The sequence below is a fragment of the Apium graveolens genome, chromosome 9 (genome assembly GCF_009905375.1).
Source record: "Apium graveolens cultivar Ventura chromosome 9, ASM990537v1, whole genome shotgun sequence".
NCBI classification, from domain to species: domain Eukaryota; kingdom Viridiplantae; phylum Streptophyta; class Magnoliopsida; order Apiales; family Apiaceae; genus Apium; species Apium graveolens.
Genome location: NC_133655.1, coordinates 176,686,698 through 176,708,491, shown reverse-complemented (window position 1 = coordinate 176,708,491; position 21,794 = coordinate 176,686,698).

The following is a 21,794-nucleotide window of genomic DNA, read 5'->3' as shown; positions in this document are numbered from 1 at the left end:
TTCTAGACGCTTCTTCATGTTCCAAGGATATCGATAATCTTCATCGTCGTCAAAACGTAGTAGCCTCGAAAGATTCCACCATAGAAGTTTGCAACTGCCAGGAGTTCCATCCAGCTCAACACAACCATCTTAAACGAATACGCCTATCTTAACTTATTCGTCGGTACTATATCCAATAGTCCAACAGGAACTCGATATGAGCTCAAACGTCCTCACATAGCTATACACACTCCTACACACTCTCGTTTCTAGTTCACTATAACCTCAGCTCTGATACCAACCTGTCACGCCCCAAATCCGGGGTCAGAGGATTTGGTCGTCACTATGAAACCTCAATCCAAATCAGCCTGTTTAATCAATAAATAAATGCCAGCGGAAGATATTTAGCATAAATGACCCCAAACTAATCCAAGATCTTTTAAGGTTACAGTTCTAGAAACAAGATATCCAAATTCTACAAATAATTTTTCTCACTTTCTTCTAAAACTCTTTTCAATAAATCTCAAACTCAAAACTAAACCCACTAGTATAACTTCGAAATGAAGTATACTAGGCCCAAATAAAATACAAAACTATAATATAATATAATATAAACAACTTTATACAATAAAACTTACACTAGTCCGCAAACCCTGGACCAACCACCTTCCAAAAGCTTCTTCTTTGCTTCCTCGAATTACGCAGCTAAACAGCGCAAGCTAATCCTCACTGGAGGTTAAATTTGAAAACAGGCAAGTATGAGCGAAAGAAATGCTCAGCAAGTTTATTATAGTAAATATAGGGTCGTTTGATATAAAACCGACATCTGCATCAGCGCAGAACATTTAAAAATCATAATTGCTGAATCATAAAATTTTAGTAGTGGAACCCCATAATTGATTCCTTAATTGTATTCAAAAACCCTTTTTATATTTTCCAGCGACGTGCTTCAGCAATACTTTGAATCATAACGAGAATAAAACTCGTAAAATAGTGTTTACGGAAATATCGTAAACCACAATAACATGAAACAATGATTATGGATTGAATCATAAAATTTACTCAAAACTCAACTCTTGATATTAATACTTATTTTGTTGTCATATCAAATTAGATATCAATACGAACTTTGATGCTCACAACATTCCATACTGAAGTCAACATCAATCATCTATACTAATACCACCTTTAATATTAACAACAACGTAAGTATCAGCATAAATCAGAATCCGAATCAAAACTGCATTTTACCATTATTCCAAAACAGAAACAGTTGATAAATCATTTATTCTATGAATATCAAAACAATAAGGAATTTTAGATATCTATTTAGATTGGAACCAATTATGCACTATGCTGTTCCTGATGATCAGTCACGAAACAACACCGGTATCCCGCAGCCATACCGTAAATATAGGTACTACCCGTATTCCGCAGCCATACGGTACCTATAGGGCGCCAAGAAAAGGCATAACAAGCCTTGTAAGATATTACACTTCCGTATTGCACTTCTGTATAATAGCTCACGCTGGACCGGTGCCTCGGCCTCTTACGCTACCAGTAACCATCAAATCTCAAAACATTTTATTGAAAAAGGGGTCATAATATTCGACACCCGAAATAATTTTATTCCCCCAATTCTTGGGTAGGAATATTCACAACCAAATCACTTTTCTAAAAATCCAAAACATTTATAAATCCAGAAATTGGATAAGTAAAATCATTTGACTATTCTGAATATAGAATAACTGATGAGTATTTGCATAAACAGAATTATTTAATTTAGCGATATGTAAAACGTTTATCAATTCTAAACTGAGAATAGGGAAAGCAATACTTGCATAATATAATTCGAAATAAACGTCACTTGAATGATAAGTGAAGTCAGGGGTACTTGCCTTTGGGTTTTAAGCAGTTAGTCACACTCGCAAAACCATATCTATTCTGACATTCTGTCTCAAAACATCACCGTCCTTCTTTTCAACACTTTACTGATATACTGCTCATGCAATTGCTAGAAGCCAGATATCCAATACCATTCCATTTCATTCTTTATCCAACGTCTTGTCTTGATCAACTCGAATGATCCGCATCTATAATTAAAAGATACAACTTTAATTGTCTAAATGATAATTACTTGACGAACGGCGCGTCAAAACCCTATCGTCTACCCATACGATAGCCCACATATAAATATAACAGACAAACACAGGACTCTTAATCCACACACACACACATAATTCACATAGCACATAAGCACATAATCCACGTATCACATAATTCATATCACATATGACTCAGTTCATCAGAAGGTTCGACTCAATACGTTTAAAACTGAAATCAGATCAAAAATGTGATTTATATATCAATAATCGACTCAGAATAACTTGTAAAACAAACGACCTTTCGAACAAAAAGGATTTGGGTCTCGAAAGTATTTTTAATGAAAGCGGAATATTTTTCTGAGTCTGTACGCGTTCGTTTCATATTAAACGGACGAACGGTTTATTTAATATGAATTTTTGAACATTTTTCGGAATTAAAACAAGTCTCCGAATCATTTATAACTAAATAATAGTGCTCGAACACTCGAAATAATTTTATAAGAATTATTGAGCCTGTAAAATAATTTAAAATAATATTTTAAAGCTCGAAACTATTTTTCAGAAATTTTTAAATCAAAGATAAATAATTAAATCTAATTAAATAATCCATTAAAATTAATTAATAACTAATTCAATTAATTAATCAATTAATATTTAAATTAATTGACTAATTAAATAATTAATTATCAACTAAAATTAATTAACTAAATAATTTGGATTTATTTTTGAATTAAAATAAATTTTCAGAATAATAAATAATGAATTTCAAAATTAAACAAATGAATTTTTGTAATTAATAAAAGAATTTTGAATTATTATTAAAAGAAAATCTGCACAAACAGATTTCTGGATTTTTAATTGGGGAAAATAGAATCAAATGTGGGTCGAAATCGGGTCAGGCAACCGGGTTATCGGGTCGCCAAGAACACGAAGAACACGCCGGATCATCTACAGATTCCGTCGAGTTCACCGGTTCCGGCGAGACTCCGTTTTGCCCATAAACAACACGCAACAGCCCTGATTCTTTACCAAACTCACTCGACTAACTCCCAGAAACACAGATTCAGCCTCAACTTCGATGACACAAAACGGAAACCTCATCGCCGGCCAAAACCTCCATTGAAGCCGACGATTGAGCTTCAACTCCGGCTAACACCGATTTCGATGATTTCTAAACCATTTTCGATGTGCTGTATAGAAAAATGATGCTGAGACTATATGCAATCTATTACTAACATCTAAAACGATCAAAACAACCCAGAAATCAAGAATCAAAATCGGGTCTAAATTGAAAAAAATGAAATTTTCACAATAATCATCCTCTGTTGATGATATGAGTACGAACATATATCTCTCATCAAGGGCTTCACAACGGTCACAAATACTTGTGATTTGGTGTTCAATAACGCCTTCAAAATTGACTTTGATTTTCAGAATTTCTCAAGAACACCAAGAACACATATTCAAATAATTTCCAGAAAATTCAAACCTTAATTTCTATATGATATTGAACTCTATTTTTGACATATAATATACCAAATTGACCAGAAAAACATGCTCTACAACATGGAATCATCAAATCACATCAACAACATCAAGAACAAAAATTCGTAATTTAATTATCAAATAATTCGAATATAAATAATTAAATAAGAAAATTACTGTGATTTCTGGAAGGAAACTGATGATTGATTCAGATAGAGGATTCCGAGAGCTTCGTTTTGATATGCTGCACGCCCGAATCGGAGTTCGATAACGCCTTCGTTCGTGTGTTTGATTCTCGGAAACGTATCGGTTTTCTCGAGTTTTTCTCTGTATTTACGGTGTTTTAACTGGTTGCAAATGAATAAACGGAATAAACGAAATAAGAAATAGGCTATTTATATTTATGGAATATTGGATCGTTCTGGATCGTTTTGGATCATTTTGGATCATTAAATTAGTTGCTTAGCCGCTAAGTAACTGCAATAACGATCCGATTTAATACCAAAATTGGATAATTATCAAAACCGAGCTTTTTATAAAATATTATATACGAGAATAATATAAAAATATCCCGTCTCTCGAAAATACGGGTTTTATTGATTACCGAAATAACTATCGTATCGAAAATCTTGCGCCGGGCCGCGCACGGGTCAAACCGTAATCCGGATCGAAAAAGTCAAAACACGGAAAATGTCCGGAATTACCAGATTAGGTTAGGAAGGAGTTTTCGGAAAAGTTTCGGGTTGTAAAAACGCAAAAACGGTTGAATTCGGACGATTCTCGGCTTTATAAAATAATTTTGGTAATTATTCAGAAAATAATTAATAATTCATAAATTAATATAAAATCATCTAACAGTCCAAAAATTACCAGAAAAATATCACAATTATCTATATTTTATTCTAGACATACAAAAATTCAAATACTCAAATAATATCACATATAAACACCCAAACATCAATTCCACTTATCAGATAATTCACCAAAATTCACCTAAAATCACATAAATAATTCCAATTAATAATAATAATAATATTTGAAAATAGGGGATATTACAATATATATATATATACAGTAAAGCTATGTCTATAACCAGCAAAACGCTTGGAGGAATTTCGATGTGGTTCGAGTTCTCGAGATATGATAGGATTTCCTAAAGGACAAGGGAGGGGTAGGATCCAAGTACTTCATGTATTGGATAGACTACTGGTACCGTAGGGGACGGTACAATATGTACCTATGGACCTGCGAAGTGTGTGTATACCCGAAATGAGGACACATAGCCCGTATGCGGCAAGGGTGATAACCAAGATGTGAAGGTCTCATCCCTCTACTAGTAGAAAAGGTTACTTTTATCGCAGTACGACTGATCATCGTATGCGGTGGCTCCAACGAATGTCCTAATTCTTCAAATTGGAACTGTGATGCAATACCGTAACCCAAGCCTAGGTGCTGGGATTACTATTAAGGTATTCGCAGGATATTAAAATCCTTTAAAGAATTGTTTTCGTGAGAAGGTGTGTAACACCAAGGAAAACTATTTTCGAATAAAACATAATTATCATATATGATGTTATCATACAGTCATTTCCATACTGTACATTATTATGCTGGGCATTATAGCTCACACTTGTTTTATTAAATTGACACAATACAACAGTAAATCAAGATGCCTGCCATGAGAACCACAGCCAGGAAACGGGTAGGAAATGGCCAGCTGTTCCGTAGGTTGTTTGGTGCTACACCACAGGTAGTCAGAATAAGCTGGATTAGTTTTCAGTTGTTTATAGTTCGGCTTATTTATAAGTATGACTTATATAAGGTAAGAAACGGGAAACGTATATTTGGCCGGCGGACTAACCTTACCTAAAGGTCACTCCCCGGTAAGACTAATTATATTTGGGTTGTAATAAAATTACTCTAGTGATGATGGTTCATTTCCAAGACAATAACCTGTAAGTGTATGTGTGATAAGTGTGGGGTCGTGAAGCGTGAGTATTTACATATTGTACTGTGAGTTGTGTGAGTTTGGATGACGTGGCTTCTGAGACTCCTGACCCCGGGTTTTGGGGCGCCACAGAAATGGTATCAGAGCCAGGTTATCAAATCTTGGAAACGATAGGATATAAAATACGTAGACATAAGAATAATAAAATAATCAATTAGAGCTCAAGTCGAGTTCGTCGTCGGGCTACACGGGTAGTCTTTACTGTTTTACCCTCAAGGGAATTCCAACTCTAAGTTAGTAACACCTTGCCTATTGTGTCAGGTACCAGTGAAGCCTAGGAGGGAGGTTGATCCTGTTGATGATGTCATGATTCCTGAGCGTGATCCTATTACCGATCCAGAGAGCACACCAATTGATGATTCAGATGATGACCCTATTGAGGATGTCCTAGAGGAGGAGACTGAGCTTCCTGTCCCCATAGCTAATGGCGTAGTATGGAGAGATGTAGAGATGTACCCTCACCAGGCTATTCGCTCTACCACACCACCCCCAGAGATCCAGAGCCCTATGTCTTATACTGATGATGATGAGGAGGAGGCGATACGCGCACAGTTCCACGAGGTTCATAACATATCCTCTAGTGACCCAGATTCACCGCTACCACCATCGGCGACCATGCATATAGCCGTACACGACTGGATAGTGGGTCAGCTTAACGCTGAGATCACTGCGGCATATGCTCGCATTGCGGAGTTACGCCACGCACTGACAGCTGAGAGAGCCACACGACTAGGATACCCAGGAGATTTCAGAGCTGCTTCCCCAGCCATAGCCCGTAGAGAGATCGATGGGATCGAGCTCCGTACCAGGGTTCAGATGAGGATGACATCAGTGGAAGGATACATCTCGGTAGGTAATGCAGAGCTGATGATTGCAGGAGCGATGAGGAGGGTGCGTGACCTCACTCGCAGTGATAGTGACTGAGAGATTAGTGACTAGATATAGACCTTGAAGAAGGCTGGGTGACTTGTCACCAATTTTGATAGGATAGCTAGTAGTAGTTAGCGTTCCTAGCCCTTCAGGGTACACGGCTTATGTATTTTCATTTCAGTATTTAGAACTAGTAGTGATAGATTGTAATCAGGCATGTATGAATTCGGCTAGTTGTTTCATCCCCAAGATATAAATGGGAGATCTTATTAATATATATCTAAGCAGTTATTAAGAAATGATGTCTATATTATTGTACTTTATAAAAAACTGCTAGATAATAAATGACATGCTTACATACGAATAAAATAATCCAACTGTTATAATTACAATTATGTTGACCAATTTTCATTATCAGAACAATGCCACCCTGTAGAAGAGGAACCAGGGCACAGCCCGCAGAATCTGTTAACCAACAACGAGGTGAACCTGTCCCTGTAGTGAATGAGGAAAGTGAAGAAGACTTAGATTATAATGAATATGATGAGGAAGAATATGTAGAAGAAGAGGCTGAGGATACCCCTCAGGGAGGGAACCCCATGAATAAATTTATAGAACTGTTAAGAGCAAATCTGAACCAACAGCCTATTCCACCACAGCCACATGCTGCCCAACAGATTGTAGCTACTGCCTTTAGAGCCTTCAAATCTCTCAAACCCCCAGAGTTTCTAGGATCTGCCGACCCCGTTGAAGCACGAGCCTGGATCAAAGAAATAGAAAATTCCTTCGAGATACTAGGTGTTGAGGAACGACATAAGACCATTTTCGCTTCTTACATGCTGAAGGGAGAAGCTAACTACTGGTGGGAGTCCAAACGAAACCTAGAAACTGATGTTGTGATTCCATGGGATAGATTCACCCGACTGTTCTTAGATAAGTACTTCCCTAGGTTTATGGAAACCCAGATGGAGATTAGGTTTCTGGAGTTGAAACAGGATAAGATGACTGTGGCAGAATATGAGGCCAAATTTACTGAGTTGTCGAGATTTGTGCCTGAGTTTGTGAATACCGAAGAAAAAAAAGCGCGAAGGTTTCAGCTTGGTTTGAAACAGTGGATACAAAACTGAGTAGCAGTGTTAGAGCTGGCAGACTATGCCACCTTAGTACAGAAAGCCTCGATTGTTGAAGCTGGCAGTGAGCAGAGTGTGAAGGAAAAGGAAAATAGGAAGAGGAAGATAGAAAGCCAAGGAATAGGAACCGAGAACAGGAGCCTTCCGAGCAGGTTCGTCAGGGGAGCGGTGTCCCAACTTGTACGAGGCCCCGGATTCAGAAAGGTCCCGAGTGAGAGCGTTGGCCAGGGCGGCGGACAATCTAGGGCAACATTCATAGCCAACCACGTGCCCCAATACCAGAGTGTCAAACCTGTAAGAAGAGACACCTTGGAGTGTGTACCCAGACAAGAGCCCCTCTGAGATGTTACCGGGGTGACCAAATCGGACACCTTGCCAACATCTACACCCGGTCCAATGTAACGTGTTTCCAATATGGAAAGGTAGGACACATGAGAAAGAATTGCCCAACGTTGAAGCCCCCAGCCTCAGGGATGAACAAAGCTGCATCCAACCGACCCCCAGCTACTAGGACCTTCAACATGACTGTTCAGGATGCTGTCCGAAACACTGACGTGATAGCAGGTACCCTTTTGTTAAATTCCGAACATGCAAATGTCCTATTTGATTCTGAAGCAACCAAGTCTTTTATATCTCAAGATTTTGCTAAAAAGTTAAAACTTAATGACATACCCTTACGTGAGATATTACGAGTGGAAATAGCAAACAGAGAAATAATCCCTGTAAATCAAGTACACCCTAAGTGCAAGTTGAAATTAGAAGGGAAGATCTTCGAGATTGACCTAATCCCATTCGCGTTAGGAGAATTTGATGTAATCTTAGGAATGGATTGGTTATCCAGTAACGGAGCATAAATAGATTATGAACGGAAGAAAGTAAAGATAAGAGTGCAGAATGAAAAAGAAGTTGTGTTTAAAGGTCAATGACAGAACCAAAAAATTTTAACCATGCTACATGCAAATAGATTGTTAAGGAAAGGTAACGAGGCCTATTTGGCTTATGTGGTAGATACCAAGAAGGAAGCCCCTAATATACAGGACATACCCGTAGTAAATGAATTCGAGGATGTATTTCCAGAGAACTTACCAGGATTGCCACCTGACCGAGAAATAGAGTTCGCTATAGAGTTAGCACCAGGAACGGTACCAGTATCCAAGGCCCCATATAAGCTAGCCCCAGTTGAGATGAAGGAACTAGCTTCTCAACTGCAAGAGTTATTAGATAATGGAATGATAAGGCCCAGTGTGTCGCCATGGGGAGTGCCAGTACTATTCGTAAAGAAAAAGGATGGCAGTATGAGATTATACATAGACTATCGAGAGCTGAATAAGCTGATTATTAAGAATAGGTACCCTCTCCCCAGAATTGATGACCTATTCGACCAACTCAAGGGAACTGTATATTTTTCCAAAATAGATTTAAGAACAGGATATCACCAATTGAAAATCAAACCGGAAGATATACCGAAGACTGCTTTTTACACTAGGTATGGACATTATGAGTTCTTAGTTATGTCGATTGGGTTAACCAATGCACCAGCAGCCTTTATGGATTTGATATATCGATTGCTTGTTGAACCCTGCGAATTACGAACAGGGTGTTCAAAAAGTACCTGGATATATGTGTGATAGTTTTTATAGATGATATTCTGATCTACTCAAGGACAGAGTAAGAACACGCAGAACATTTAAGGATAGTCTTAGAAATCTTGAAGAATGAGAAATTGTATGCCAAATTCTCGAAATGTAAGTTTTGGTTGAGAGAAGTTCAGTTTTTAGGACATGTGGTGAGTAGCAAAGGAGTTTTAGTTGACCCTGCCAAGATAGAGGCGATATCCAATTGGGAAAGACCAACTACCCCAACGGAGGTTAGGAGTTTTGTGGGTTTAGCAGGATATTACCGAAGATTCATGCAAGACTTTGCTAAGATAGCCGATCCACTGACTAGACTTACCCGAAAGACAGAAAAGTTTGTATGGATAGAGAAATGTGAGGAGAGTTTTCAAGAACTGAAAAGGAGGCTGGTGTCAGCACCAATGCCCGCTCTTCCCGATGGAAAGGGAGAGTTTGTGATATACAGTGACGCATCGCTTAAAGGATTATGATGTGTACTAATGCAGCACGGCAAAGTTATAGTGTATGCCTCTCGACAATTGAAGGAATATGAGAGCAGATACCCTACGCATGATCTAGAATTAGCAGCTTTAGTGTTTGCCCTGAAAATTTGGAGACACTACCTATACGGTGAGAAATGCGAGATCTACACTGACCATAAAAGCCTCAAATATATTTTTACTCAAAAGGAACTGAACATGAGACAGAGGAGATGGTTAGAGTTGATAAAAGACTACGACTGTGAAATTTTATATCAGCCGGGTAAAGCCAATGTGGTGGTTGCCGCCCTTAGTAGGAAGGAAAGACACAAGATTATAATGACATCGGAGGAGTTGATTAAGGAATTTGAGAAGATGGAAATTGACGTGAGGATGACCGGTAGGGGAACAGAAGGATTATATGAGATTAAGCTAGTGCCAGAGCTGGCTGAAAAGATACGAGTATGTCAGGAAAAGAAGATGAGTGAGGAAAGAGGAGCATTGACCGGTGAAGAAGTGAGATGCGAGAAGGATGAGAAAGGGATCATGAGGTATGCGTCCCGAATTTGGATTCCAAGTGTGCAAGAGTTAAAGGATGAGCTGTTGCACGAAGGGCACAGCTCTAGATATTTAATCCACCCAGGAAGTATGAAAATGTACCGTGACCTTAAGGAATATTATTGGTGGCCTAATATGAAAAGAGAAGTAGCAGAGTGGGTCAGCAAGTGCTTGACATGCCACAGAGTGAAGGCTGAACATCAGCGACCTAGTGGACTATTACGACCCCTAGAGATTCCGGAATGGAAATATGAGCATATAGACATGGATTTTGTGACAGGCTTACCAAGAACAAAGACCAATCATGATGCCATATGGGTTATCATAGATAGATTGACCAAGTCCGCACACTTCCTACCAATCAATGAAAGATACACCATAGACAAGTTTGTAGATATTTACTTGAAGGAAATTATAGTAAGACACGACGTTCCTGTAGCCATAGTGTCAGATAGAGACCCAAGGTTTAATTCCCGAATTTGGAGAAGCTTCCAGGAATGCGTAGGCACCAGACTAAACATGAGTACCGCTTACCAGCCCCAGACTGATGGACAAAGCGAGAGGACTATTCAGACCCTAGAAGATATCCTACGAGTATGTGCCATTAATTTCAAAGGAAATTGGGATGACCACCTACCCCTGATCGAATTTGCTTACAACAATAGCTATCACGCCAGCATAGGAATGCCCTCGTATGAAGCTCTTTACAGAAGAAGATGTCGCTCTCCCCTGTGTTGGGATGAAGTTGGAGAACACAAGATATTAGGACCAGAGTTAGTCCAGCAAACCAGAGAAATGGTAGGACTCATCAGGAAAAGACTGGTAGCAGCCCAGGACAGACAAAAGAAGTACGCCGACCAGACCAGGAAGGATAGGGACTGTGCTATTTAAGGTATCTCCGTGGAAAGGAGTGATGAGATTTGGAAAGAAAGGGAAGCTGAGTCCCAGATTCATAGGACCCTTTGAAATTTTGAGGAGAATAGGACCTCTAGCTCACGAGCTCGCCTTGCCTTCTAACTTGTAACAAGTGCACAACGTGTTTCACGTGTCCATATTAAGGAAATACCATGCAGATGCACGACATGTAATAAAGTACGAGCATGTAGATTTATAACCAGACCTGACCTACATCGAGCAGCCAGTAAGGATAATGGACCAGAAAGAACAAGTGCTGAGGAACAAAATTGTAAAGCTGGTTAGGATCTTATGGAGAAATTAAAATGTTGAGGAATCAACTTGGGAACTTGAAGACACAATGAGGAATAGATATGCCCACTTATTTTCTAATTGATTCCGGGACGGAATCCTTGTTAGAGGGGAAGACTGTAATAACTCAAATTTTTAAGACCTTGTAAAACGTTTAATGAATAGTAACCCTGACACACGGGAAAAACTTTTGAGCCCACACTATGTAGTGCATGAGAAAATGAGTTTCGGAGTCGATATTACGACTATACGTACTAAATGAGTGTATGTAAACGCTATTAGTTTTCGAAGAAAACGAACTTTGAAAAATGACTGTATTTACGACTTATCGAGGATTACGTAAATCACATATAATTACGAGATTAAAATCCTACGGATTTATATTCAAGTAGTATAAATAAAAATATAGGGAATAAATACGAAAGGAATTACTTCGCAAACCAATTACGAGTAAGTATTACGGAGAACGTTTAAATAACCGAGCGAACGTGTAAACGATTAAATAAACGTAACGCACTAACTTAACCATGGTAAGGAAGTAACCATAGTTACTTCATCAAATAGTGAGCTAACCATAAGATGATCAAGCTAGCTAGTAAAATAGTGTGCTAAGGAAGCTAACCTTGTAGTTTAGCTTGTAACATAGTAAGCTTCAATGATTTGTCCCTAAGATATGCAACCAAGAATCAACCTCGAATGCTATACTAGGAGAATAAAATCAATTGCAAAGATATCACCTCATCTTCCTAGAAGCAACCTAGCAAAGCATCCAAGAGAAGAAACCAAGAGGAGTATAAATACCCCCCCCATCACTTTGTTCCATTCGGCCATATTGAAGAAAAAGGGGAAATCCAATTCAAAAACTCCAAGTTCTAGCTCTTGTAAAATCACCAAATTAATTCTCAAGCCTCCTAGCAACTAAACTAAGGTAAGAAAATTCTTTCATCTCTTTTTATCAAGGTTTGATCGGTAGAATAAATTCCAGAAACTCACTAATGAATAGTATGAATAGTAACCTCTCTTTGGTTTCTTGATTTCAATGGTGGTTTTAGGTTCTAAAAATCATACCAAGCACTTCCAAGACTCCACCATCCTCAAGAACACATCTCAAGATTTCAATAAAGGTAAAAATCTTTGGCCCAACTTTATTTAAGATTCATTTTTAAGATCCATTTAGTATGTGGTAGTAAACCTAGTATAATAGGTCTTATTGATGAAATCTTGATGATTAAGTTAAGTAGATTTAAGGTTGGTTGTTGTTGCCTCAAGAACATGATGTTCTTGAGAGTATTTTGTGTGTTGATGATGATATGATGATCGTTGGTGGTTGTGTAAAGAGTTAGGGCGTAAACGAAACCCCGATCGTAAACGTAACTTCGTTAAAACCAACAAATCGTAACTTTAAGTTTCTGCAGAAAGTCCCGAAGTTGTAAACTGTATTTTCTTGAAAAATAACCTTTTTTAGGATATAAAATTTTATAAGGATCGTTTAGGCGCTTGAATCGCTTGATTCCGATTTGTGGATCAAAAGTTATGATCGCTTTACTAAAAGTGATTTACGCGACAAAAACTGCTACGAATTACGATTTTGAAAATATAAAGGATAGACTTCAAAGTGTTCATAAATCATGAGATTTTTACATAGAGTAACATATTGAGTTTCCTAACTTCCATAAAAATTTCAAGTGAAAATAATGATTTCTCAATTTTATAAAAATATCGGAGCCGAGACCGCGCGAGTAGAAACCGTGAGGATCCATAAGCGGAGCGGACGGCGATAATAAGAATGAACCTAAGATACTTAGGAAAATGAAGTGACCATAATGTGAATACGACTTAAAGGAATGATAAGGGTAGTGTAAGTTGAGAGGGTGCATAATAAGTAGCGCATGAGTGCGGGTTGCCATAAATTAGAACGGAACCTAACGAAATGAAATGTGTTTATGGTTATAGATTTCCGAGCGGAACATAGAGCATCCTCCACCTCGAGATACTCAGGCAAGTTTACGAACCCAACTCCATATTTACTATTGTGTTGTGAAAGGATTGTTTTAATATCATTGCATAAATACCATGCTTGCCATGATACATAGTTGTTGAATTTCACATAATATAGCGATGTTGTACGATAAAGTATATATCGTGAAATGTTATTTCGCTTTAAGCGTGACGTATTATATAAGACCGAGAATCGGTCGGGATTTAAGATAAAACCCGGGAATCATTTTCAATGATTTTATAGGACGGTTATAAGTCCATAATAGTACGTTTTTAAAGGGACTCATCATCCACTTACGAAACATTAAAACACCTCGAACTTTTATTAAAACAATTTCCCAACGATCATATTCCCTCAACTATATTTTATTGTTCGAATAATAAATAGTATATACTTATTCTTTATTATGGGAGTAGTATACTCCAACGATTAATTATTTCAAAATCGATTAATCATTATAGATTAATTAATTATGTAGACACAAACTAGTTGAGGAATATTATTTTAAATAATCTTTTAAAGAGTAAACTCATTCGAGGTTTGATTATTAACGATTATCATTTAATTATTTATTAAAGGGTTTATTATTGATTTAAAAATCATAGATCCTGATTTAAAACATACTTTCTGATTTCGGAATACCATTCGAATAATTTCAGATCGTCGGTGAATATTATCCCGACTTATTAATATTTTGAATATAGTTTCAAGGAGAAACTTTTCCCCCTTATTTAATTATCTGTTGACAACGGTCAACTCACATCCTTAGTACTTCCTCCGAAAATTTCGGAAGTACATATATATATATATATACAGTAAAGTTATGCCTATCAACAAGCAAAACGCTTGGAGGAACTTCGATGTGGTTTGAGTTCTCGAGATATGATAGGATTTCCTAAAGGACAAGGGAGGGGTAGGATCCAAGTACTTCGTGTATTGGATAGACTACTGGTACCGTAGGAAACGGTACAATATGTACCTATGGACCTGCAAAGTGTGTGTATACCCGAAATGAGGACACATAGCCCGTATGTGGCAAGGGTGATAACCAAGATGTGAAGGTGTCGTCCCTCTACTAGTAGAAAAGGTTATTTTTATCGCAGTACGACTAATCATCATATGCGGTGGCTCCAACGAATGTCCTAATTCTTCCAATTGGAATTGTGATGCAATACCGTAACCCAAGCCTTGGTGCTAGGATTACTATTAAGGTATTCGCAGGATATTAAAATCCTTTAAATAATTGTTTTCGTGAGAAGGTGTGTAACACCAAGGAAAACTATTTTCGAATAAAACATAAATATCATATATGATGTTATCATATAGTCATTTCCATACTGTACATTATTATGCTGGGCGTTATAGCTCACACTTGTTTTCTTAAATTGACCCAACATAACAGTGAATCAAGATGCCTGGCATGAGAACCACAGCCAGGAAATGGGTAGGAAATGGCCAGTTGTTCTGTAGGTTGTTTGGTGTTGCACCACAGGTAGTCAGAATAAGCTAGATTAGTTTTCAGTTTTTTATAGTTCGGCTTATTTATAAGTATGACTTATGTATGGTAAGAAACAAGAAACGTATATTTGGCCGGCGGACTAACCTTACCTAAAGGTCACTCCCCGATAAGACTAATTATATTTGGGTTGTAATAAAAATACTCTAGTGATAATGGTTCGTTTCCAAGACAATAACCTGTAAGTGTGTGTGTGATAAGTGTGGGGTCGTGAAGCGTGAGTATTTACATATTGTAGTGTAAGTTGTGTGAGTTTGGATGGCGTGGCTTCCGAGACTCCTGACCCCAGGTTTTGGGGTGCCACAAAATTTCTGGTGTACTTGGATTGATTTATTAAAGTACCTTTTTCATTTTTCTTGACTTGAAGTCCCAGAAAATAGCTAAGTTCTCCCATCATAGTCATTTGATATCTTGACTGCATTAGTTTTGCAGACCCTTCACAATGTTTGGCATTTGTAGAACCAAATATGATATCATCAACATATATCTGTACCAAAAGTAAGTCCTTTCCATGGTTGCGGTAGAACAGTGTTTTATCAATTGTACCTCTGTGAAATCCACTTTCCAGAAGGAATTGAGCTAAAGTCTCATACCATGCTCTTGGAGCTTGCTTAAGGTCATAAAGTGCTTTGTCAAGTCTGTAGACATGATTTGGAAATTTTGGATCTATAAATCCTGGAGTTTGTTTAATATATACCTCTTCTTCCAATTCTCCATTGAGAAAAGCACTTTTCACATCCATTTGAAAGACTTTGAACTTTTTGTGAGCAGCATAAGCCAAAAAGATTCTTATGGCTTCCAATCTAGCAGCTGGTGCAAAGATTTCATCATAATCAATACCTTCTTGTTGAGAGTAGCCTTTAGCAACCAGCCTTGCTTTGTGTCTTGTAATTATGCCATCACTGTCAGCTTTATTTCTGAACACCCATTTTGTGCAAACAATTGATCTGTTCTTTGGTCTTGGTACTAGGGTTCAGACTTTATTTCATTCAAATTCATTTAACTCATCCTGCATTGCTTGCACCCAATCAGCATCTTGAAGAGCTTCTTCCACTTTCTTTAGTTCAGTCTGAGACAGAAAGGAATGATAGAGACATTCATTTGATGTTGCAGTTCTAGTTCTGATACCTGCTTCAGGATCTCCAATTATTAAGTCAGGTGTATGTGATTTTGTTCACTTCCTTGTAGATGGAAGTTGCTTTCTAGAACTGGATCCTCCCCCATGATCCATGCTATCTCCATCAGCATTTTCTGATGCTCCCCCTGTAGTTATGCTCTTTGAGACTTCAGAATTAGAGTTGGATCCTTCAGGATTTGAAGAATCAGAGTTTCTAGAATTATCACAATTTGGCTCATCAGAACCTGATGAATCAGAACTTGAAGAGCCAGTGACAGGTTCTGATGCTTCTTGAGAGTCTTGAGTTGTGGTAGGATCTTCATCTTGCTCCCCCTGAACAGGTGCATTTTGCCTTGGAGTAGTTACCACAATTTCAATAACATCAGAACTTAACCCGTCAAAACTTACAGGATCAGGATTTAAGCCATCATAATTTACAGAATCTGAACTTAAATCTTTATTTTCAAATCTCAGCTGATCATGATCATTGAAATCTTCAAGTCCAGTAATCTTTTTATCATCAAAAGATACATTGATAGATTCCATGACAACCCTTGTTCTTAAATTGTAGACTCTGAAGGCTTTTGTGGAAAGTGGATATCCAACAAAAATTCCTTCATCAACTTTTAGATCAAATTTTGACAGCTGCTCAGGATGAGTCTTAAGAACAAAACACTTGCATCCAAATACATGAAAGTATTTCAGATTTGGCTTCTTTTTCTTCACCATCTCATATGGTGTTTTTCTATGCTTGTTTATGAGTGTAGCATTCTGTGTAAAACAAGCAGTCTACACAGCTTCAGCCCAAAAGTAGGCTGGCAGCTTTGCTTCATCAAACATAGTTCGTGCAGCTTCAATGAGAGTCATGTTCTTTCTTTCTACAACTCTATTTTGGTGTGGAGTTCCAAGTGCAGAAAATTCCTGCTTAATTCCATGCTCTTTGCAGAACTCTTCCATGATTGAATTCTTAAACTCAGTGCCATTATCACTTCTTATTATTTTAACAGAATCTTTGCCCAATTTATCCAGCTGTTTGACATGATCAGTTAGAGTAGATGCAATTTCATTCTTCTTGTGCAAGAAATGCACCCAAGTGTATCTTGTAAACTCATCCACTATAACCATAGCATATTTCTTCTTTGCAATTGACATGACCAAATAGATCAACATGCAGTAAGTTATAAGGCTCAAGAATTGAGGATTCAGTTTTTCTCTTGAATGAAGATTTTCTTTGTTTTGCCTTTTGACATGAATCACAAAGGCCATCAGGAGCAAATACTGATTTTGGCAGTCCTCTCACAAGATCTTTCTTTACTAGCTCATTTATGTTGTTGAAATTTAAATGAGAGAGTCTCTTGTGCCAATTCCAGCTTTCTTCAATTGATGCTCTATTCAACAGACATATTGCAGAACCATCAGAGTTTGTTAAAAGTCTGGCTTCATAAATGTTACCATGCCTGTAACCTTTCAGAACTACTTTGCCTGTAGAATTACTTACAACTTCACACTGTTTTTCAAAGAAATCCACATGATAACCTCTGTCACAGATTTGACTCACACTTATTAGATTGTGTTTAGGTCCTGAGAAAAGAGCTACTCTTTCAATGATGACATTCCCAAGATTGATATTGCCATATCCCAGAGTTTTTCCTATATTTCCATCTCCATAAGAAACTTCTGGGCTAACTTTCTTTACAAAGTCTGATAGCAGGGCTTTATTTCCAGTCATATATCCTGAACATCCACTATCCAGAACTAGGATGTTTTTCATGTTGCCCTGCAATCACAAAGATCACTATTTGTTAGTTTTAAGGACCCAGACTTGCTTGGATCCTTTGGCCTTTTAAGTTTGTTAGCATTTACAGCGGATTTAATTTCAGAGTTTATGCTAACATGCTGTTTATCAAAGTTTATAACAGACTTTGCATCAGACTTTACACTAGAAGGAATAATATTAACTTTATTCAAAGAAAGTTTTATTTGATAATAATCATAGTACAAACTATGATATTCCTTACAAGTATAAATGGAATTCCATATACTACCACAATGAAAACAAGGATTTTGTGGTTTAAACCTAACAGGCTGACTCTTAACTCCTGATTTAGGAGGTAAAGAGTTTAAATCTTTATTTTTCCTGCAAAAAGAAGCAAGATGGTTAGAGTTTCCACAGTTATAACATTTCTTTCTAGGAGCATTAGGAACAGGCATATAATTGTTGCTTTTATTCATACCTTCCTTTCCATTCCTATTTTTCCTAGCTTCTTTTACCTTGTTCACATTTCTAATCTCTTTCAGCTTATGCTTAAGCTGCTTCTTTGTCATTAAGCATGTGTTAACTTCAGCTGGTTTATCCTATTTTAATTTGTCAGAAGTTGATTTTTCTTTGACTTCTATCCTAGATTCTTTTTTCTTTTCAGAATCAGACTTTACAGTTTTTGCTATAAACTTAACAGGATTTACCTTTGGCTTAGCAGTCTGTTTAACAACAATTGGCTCAATTTGCACAGTTCCTTTCTCACTTTTATCATCTATATACCATAAGCCCTCTTTCCAGTTTCCACTACTTAGTATATCCTGAGTTGTTCTGCCAGAGTTAGTCCAAGTTCTGATAATCTCTCTTTCCTTTTCTAAGTCAACTTTTAGAGATTCATTCAATTTTAACACGTCATCTCTAACATACAAAGCATCATCTCTTTCTTTCTTAGTTTGATGAAGAAAAACTAACTCCTCTTCTAAATAGTTATTTCTGTTTTTAAAAGAAAGATCAGATGTTAATCTTTCACATGTTAAAGTCTGATCTCTATAACTAATGAACATGGTTTTAAGATATAATCTCAACTCAGTAATATTATCAATATGAAAAGCATAAGTTGTTTGAGGTACCTTCAATTCAGCAGTTTATGTACTGCTATCAGCATTTTCCATCAAGGCATAGTTCACCTCATCTTCGATATCTGAAGTGTCTGTCCAGTTTTTCTTCTTTGTGACAAGTGCCTTGCCTTTGTCACTTTTTCCTTTCTTACAGTTAGGAGATATGTGGCCTCTTTCACCACAATTGTAGCATTTGACATTTGAGTTGTCTCCTCTGTCAGACTTTCCTCCTTTGTCTTCATACTTTCTGAACCCTTTCTTATCAGAACTTCCACCTTTCCTGGAAAACTTCTTGCCCTTTCTGAATTTCGTGTAGGCTATCTTTGTGATACCCTTCACCATAAGAGCACACAGTTGCATCATCTCTGCATCAACATCCATTTCAGGTAAACTTTCAGTTTCTGAATCATCATCATCAAAATATGATGACTCTGAATCAGACTTTATGATGAGAACCTTTTCTTTGCCCCTCTTTGAGGCAACCACTTTAGGAGATTCCTCCTCAGCTTTAAGAGCAACTGTCCTTAACTTTCTTCCATGCCTCTTGCTCCTTTGATCCATCTCAAGTTCATAAGTCTTGAGCATACCATAAATTTCATCAAGAGTAGTTTCAGTAAGGTCATAGTTGTCTCTTATGGTAGTAGACTTGAAATCCCAATTTTCAGGAAGAGCTAAAAGGAATTTTAGATTTGAATCTTCAAGATCATATTCCTCGTCCACCAGTGACAGATCATTCAAGAGTTTGACAAACCTGTCATATAAGTCAGTTAATGACTTATCAGATTTTGAGTCAAAGTGATCATACTCTTGAGTGAGTATAGTCCTCCTGTTCTTTTTTATTACATCAGTTCCCTAGAATCTTGTCTCCAAAGTATCCCATATCTCCTTTGCAGTCTTGCATCCAATTACCCTGTTTGACATGACATTATCAATGGCACTATGCAGCAAATGCCTTACCCTTGCATCATTGGTAATATATGAGATGTCTTCAGCTGTGTAATCACCTTTCTCCTCTGGTATAGACTTTGCTGGTTGATCAACAACTGTAACAGAGAGCTTGGTAGGCTTATATGGTCCTTCATTAATCCAATCAAGGTATTCTGGATCTGTAGCTTCCAGAAATATAGCCATCTTCACTTTCCATATGGGATACTCAGAAGGTCTCAGTATGGGAACCCTAATAGTCTCATATCGACTGTGGGTTTGAGTGTTTTGAGTTTCTTGAGTTTTGGTGGGCTTAGTTGGGGTTTGTGTTTCTTCAGACATGATTATTTGGATCTTTAATGTATGTGTGATAACAGATAAGTTCTGATACCAGTTGTTAGGTCACACAACACTGTAGAAGGGGGTTGAATACATTGTGTATACAATCAAATCGATTTCAACACAAGTATGTAACAAAGATAAAGTATATTTAATAAACTCTGTTATAAAATGAAATGTTGTTCTCTGTCAGTGATGAACAAATATCACTAAGAGCTGCTAGGTTACAATGAATAATGTTTCTCGATGATGATAACACTTATAGTGTAAACCCTAAGTTGTGTTTATATAGTACACAGTTACAAGATGTTATATATATTTGATAATGTCATGTGTAACACCCCCAGATCCGGGGTCGGGGATCCGGGTCGTCACGGTCTTTCTTTCCACAATATCACTTCACTTAATTAATAAAAATAACCTTATGCTGTGACCCCACACTAACACACACCACAACCCGTTATAGTCTCAGAGATGAAATTGAAATAAGTACAAGTCTTTGAATCCACAATTTAAAAGTTATTACAACCCAAAACGATTACTTGATAAATTTACAGTTAATTGCCATTATCTGCCACAAGCTATAATTATACATAATTGATTCTCAAAAGTAGATGGTCTGATCTACAATAGATCTACCTCTGCAGCTATAGCAGCTACAACATCATCGGGAAGACGCGGGACGCTTCCCACGCGCTTGCGCTGGGTCTGCTGGAGTCTGGCCATCTTTCCTAACTGTTGTTGTGTGATGAAGAAATAAAGCAAGAGTGAGCCTGACAGCTCGCAAGATAATATGTAGTGATAACAATAATATAAGTATCTAAATGGATACTTACTAGAATCTTTTATCAAGTGTAAGATAATTACTTACTAGATATAAGTAAAAACAAGGGATGAAGTTACCAAATACTTCCCTACACTTATATCATTTATAAAGCTACTTGAACTACCACTGTTCAAAGTATTAAGAGTTTTCAACAGTTCATCACATAGATGAGACTACAAGACAAGATTTGAATAGATTAAATCTTTGAAATATTATTAAAGGAAATGAAGTCATGATATACTTCATTAAGTTCTGATATATATATATATATATCCACATATACATCTTCTTTATACAATTTCCTGAAAACCTCTGTCATGTAAAGTATGAACAGAATTGCAATATCCAATAAATTTGGAAAGGAAAAGAATTTTGGCATAAACCAGATATCTTGCTGATCAGGCAAAGATACCCATAAGTAACCTTTTCTACTAGTAGATGGACGAATTCCCCACTGGTCATCACCCTGGTCGTAATAGGACCTTATGCTGGACTGCCACTCAGCCACTTATGCATTTGATGGACTCCCACTGAGCCACTTACACTATCATGGACGCCCACTGAGCCCATGTTGCTTATGCCGACTCAATAGATGGACTTACTTCCCGAACGTTGGGTAAGTAATCAATTCATTTACCAAAACTGCAACCGTGTTGCGAATATAAAATACACCACAGAGCCGAATCCCTCAGGTTTTGAGCGAGTATTTAAATCCCCTTAAAAAGGAAGATCTTAAATATAAAAATGAGTTTTGGGATCCGCTCTA